The following is a 4,494-nucleotide window of genomic DNA, read 5'->3' as shown; positions in this document are numbered from 1 at the left end:
AGCCTAGGGATGATGTGGCAGGGATTTGGACCCCTTCTTAGGGACGCCGACTGAAGTCTGATTATCTGGCTTGATCCCCATTCTCTCTCCTTTTCTAGCTCTTTTCTTTCTTCAGGGTTTGAAAAAACTGGCCTTCTTATTGATTGTGTATTCTTCAAATCTTTTCTGCTTTAAATCTGGGCCACGACTTTAACACTTCTGCTTCTTTTATTCTCTGATTCCCCAAGGCAATGCTTACCATCTGGTCTAGTTGCAAGAAGAAAAAGTTGAAAGGCAAAAGTTTTCTGAAAGCCTATCTATTGGTACAAGAAAATGTTATGCTGGTCTACCAGGTTTTCTTAAGGCCCAGTAAACCCACTCACTACTTTTATATCCCTAATTAACATTTCAACACCTTCTTTATGTTTGTCTATTGTTTCTTTGCTTTATATGGTCCAAATATCTGAAGGTCTGAAATTCTGCCTGTAGCTCTGTTTCATGATACTTGTCTCGCTAAGTGTAAGGATTGATGATTACTGATTTCCTCTCTAAATCACCTGATAACCTGACTTAATCCCACCACTCTCCCGCCATCCCTCACCCCAAGCCCAGGAATCAGTTCTGGGGAGCAGGATTGCATAGTAGAAAGAGATAGTCAAATATGTACTTTCCCCAGCTAGTATAAAACACTAGCCAGCATGGTTCTAATGACAGACCTCATTCTTGCTTGGTTATAGTTACAGGAAAGAAATCTGAACATGATTTACTCATGAACGAGATGAGGTTGGATTGTAATTCTCAGAAAGGGGGTGGGGTGTGTAGAGGTTAGGTCAGGTGACAGGGAGAAGGGGGTGGGGGAGCTGTATTTGTGGTGAGTTTTAGAATGCTCAGTAAGTTCTGGGTGCCTGGGTGGCCCAGTCGGTTAAACTTCTGACTTCGGCTCAGGTCATGATCTCACGGTCCATGAGTTTGAGCCCCGCATCAGGCTCTGTGCTGACAGCTCAGAGCCTGGAGCCTGCTTCGGGTTCTGTGTCTCCCTCTCTCTACCCCTCTCCTGCTCATGCTCTGTCTCTCAAAAATGAATAAACATTAAAAAAATTAAAAAGAATGCTCAGTAAGTTTTATGCAGGATTTTCACTTGGCTCTGAATTTTTTTTGGTCATCATCGTGGACCCTAGCATTTGCCTCAACATAAGGATACAGTGGCATGTAGCACCATGGAGGACAATGCTCTCTGTCTGGACCCTGTTTATTCACCTGGCAATTTATTGATTTGCACCTAGGTGGATATTGGGGTGTAGGGCATGAAGATAACAAAACCAATAAACTAGGGCACAAGTAGGGGTCAAGTGAACCATAAGGCTTAGATTTTCTTTGGGCAGTCTCTGAATTAAATGATAAGGTTATGGTAGGATTAGAATTCAGTGGTTTGAACTTTATCTACAGAAGTCCATAGAATGGTTCAGATTTTGGCTTCTCCAGAGAGCAATCCTAACAGAGTGGCTAATAGTCAAATGAATGTAACTGGACAAGGATCTGTGTCTTAAGAAGTGCCTTGTGTCGGGGTTCTCCTCCTAAGCCCCCATTGCTCACATTTGAATTTCAGCATGTGACAGACGTTGGAGCCCTTGTTTAATTTTGTTTTGGGACTGGTATTGCCCTCTCGGTCAAACTCCAGACCACTGACAGGTGACACTATGTGCTTCTCCTCCTGGGCCAGAAACAGGAGTCACACGTCAGTCTGGAAAGGAAAATCAAGACATCAGGGTAGTCACAGAACGTGACTCTGCCCAGCTCCCCTCCAGTTTTGGGCCTCCCAAGATGTGCCTGACATGTTCTGCAAACCCAGTCATCAGGATACCCTCTGTGTTTCTCCGTCCTGGTTGGGCGTTCTCCAGGAGCACCCCTGTTTGCAGATGATGCCCAGACCCAACATCTGTGCAGCCGGCGCCGCTGTCAGTGCTGAAGGCCCGTCCACTCTGCCCACTCCTGTGCCGCACACCCCGCCCTGGCCCCAGGGTCCTGCTGACGTCCTTGAGGACTCAGGCTCAGGCTACTCCCTTCTCCTCCCTGATCCTGAACATTGTGCTTGCACTAGAGTGTCTCACTGTCCGGACGCATCTTTTCCCAGGAGCTACTATACCCTCCACCAAATCTCTGAATGTTCCCTACTGTAACCAGATCCTTAAAATTAATGCTGAACCTTTGAATATCTAAATACTTGCAGTCGTGAAACCCTGTTGCCACATTTATTTTATTCAGTGGGTTCCCAGAAGCGCTTTTCTGATCTATGGTCTCCACGGGCGTATCCCCTGAAGGGATCTCTCTTCAACTCCCAGGGATTTGCTGGTCTCCCAGCATTGCCTTGTTGCTTCAAGTTCACCAAGCTGCTGCCTAAACTCTGATGACAATGGTTTAGTTCTTATCTGTCTGTTTTCATCTTCCTTAAGGTGTCAGTGGAGTTAATTCACTGGCTGCCCTATAGGTATGGTGTGGCTGGAGAGCTAGGTTTTAGTATTAGACTGCCTGGGTTCAAATCTTGTCTCTACCAGTTATTAGCTTCGGGGGCAACTCACTCAACACCCCCAAGCCTCAATTTTCTCACTTGTAAAATGGGTTAACAGGAAAATGATAACCTCATGGGTTATTGTAAATATTCACTGAGATAATATGTGCAAAGCACATTGCACAGTGCCGGGTACATTGTAAACATCCATGAATGTTAATTATTATAATTGTAAGCAAATGATTATGATACTGGATATGATTTGGGGCTGCTGTTCAGAAAATTCTGATCCTTGTGTTCTGCTGACTGCTGATATTTTATTATTATTGCATTCTTAAATTATGGGGTGATTTAGGAGGAAAAAACATGGCCTCTCTGCAGAGCAGTGAAAGCTTACAAATCTAGAGTAAAAAAAAGACAGTTTAATTTTTTTGAACCTCTTCAATAACTGTCTCTTGTGTGGGTAATGTAATTACTAGTGGAAAAATGAATAAAAACTCAAACCCAATAAATTACATTTTCATTGAATTTCTTCACTTATTTTCTTAGGGGATAGAATTTTGAATTTTGAGCCCTTTTTTGCCACTTTATTTTTTATATGCTAAGACATGACATAGTATGCATTTTAATGTATTCATTCATGTCCAGTTTCAACAAAACTGGGTGGGAATTAGTACCCCATAATTCATGTGCTAGGATGTCTTATTACAATTATAAAATTTTATTGTAAAATGTTTTTTTAATATTTATATTGTTAATTAAATGATGATGAATCCTCATAAATTCTGGAGAGAGAATTATGGTCCATTAGTCCCTGCTCAGACTTCTTATTAGCCAATCAGAACATTTGATTTCTCTTTTTAACACATTCAGATGTTTGGTGGTAAAGCTTGCTAATGGGGCTGCTCCCTTTCTATACCTCTGGAGTCTCTGAAAGAAGAAATTTCTTGAAGCAGTTTACAACTATATTGAGGTTGTTACAAGGTGGTCATTTTTGGGGGTCCTTTTTAGAGCACTTTAAAAAATAGAAAAACCTCATTTGAGCTTTAGTTTCTAGGGAAGTTTTATGCTAGGTAAGGAAATACAGTAAAACCATGGTTTGTGAGCATAATTCTTTCCAGAAATATGCTTGTAATCCAAAGCACTTGTATATCAAAGCAAACTTCTCCACAAGAAATAATGGAAACTCAGATGATTCGTTCCATAACCCAAATATATTCACATAAGAATGGTTACAATACAGTAATACAATACAAAATAATGAAGAAAATACAAAGTATAAAGAAAAACGAACACGTTAACCTGCACTTACCTTTGAAAACCTTCGCAGCTGGTGTGAGAGAGACTAGTGGAATTGCTGCTGTCTATTGGCTCAATGGAATATTTTTCTGCATGGGGGCCATTGCACATGCTCACATGGATGTTGACTACAGTACAGTATTAATAAACTCTTGTCACATACTGTACTTAATGTAACTGGCAATAAGGCAGCAGAGGAAAGGGTCTATATCTGCAGGCAGCCTGACCTAGAAGGAAGCAGAACATTCCTAAGCTTACTCTTGTATGGAAAAGCAAAAGACTGTCCATAGGTGCTTTGAAGTGACAAAAATACACTAGTGCCAGTTGTGGGCACCTTCCAACGTTCTGAAAAATCACTGATTTCTGCCAAACCCTGAGGCCTGAGAGGGAGTATCTGAGCATGGGAGATGATCACCCACAATCCTGCAGTGAGAAGGGGAGGAAAGAGAAGAACCATTGGCTCAGTTGTGATTGTGTGATATTCAGCATCACGTACTCCTCGTATTGCAAGACATCACTCATTTATCAAGTTAGAATTTATTTATTAGAAATGCTTGTTCATCTTGTGGAACACTCGCAGAGCAAGTTACTTGCAATCCAAGGTTTTACCATACGTGGTAATTATAAAAACAGCAGTCATATTCTGATACAAAGATTTCTGGCCTGCTGCACACATGCACACATACCTGTAAGTTGCTAGAGCTGTTGTG

At 41.7% G+C, this 4,494-nt stretch overlaps 1 long non-coding RNA gene across 1 annotated transcript; it reads right to left on the bottom strand.

Moving 5' to 3' along the window:
* Window positions 1-1,399: 1,399 nt before the first annotated feature.
* On the bottom strand, window positions 1,400-3,972 carry LOC123379182. The gene is made up of 2 exons (XR_006583337.1): window positions 3,798-3,972; window positions 1,400-1,720 (listed from the first exon to the last, which is right to left on the bottom strand). It is a non-coding gene; the product is annotated as an uncharacterized LOC123379182 (long non-coding RNA).
* Between the last annotated feature and the right edge of the window lie 522 nt (window positions 3,973-4,494).

This window comes from Felis catus, chromosome C1 (assembly GCF_018350175.1).
Source record: "Felis catus isolate Fca126 chromosome C1, F.catus_Fca126_mat1.0, whole genome shotgun sequence".
Taxonomy (NCBI): Eukaryota; Metazoa; Chordata; class Mammalia; order Carnivora; family Felidae; genus Felis; species Felis catus.
This window is presented reverse-complemented; position numbering and strand designations above follow the sequence as displayed.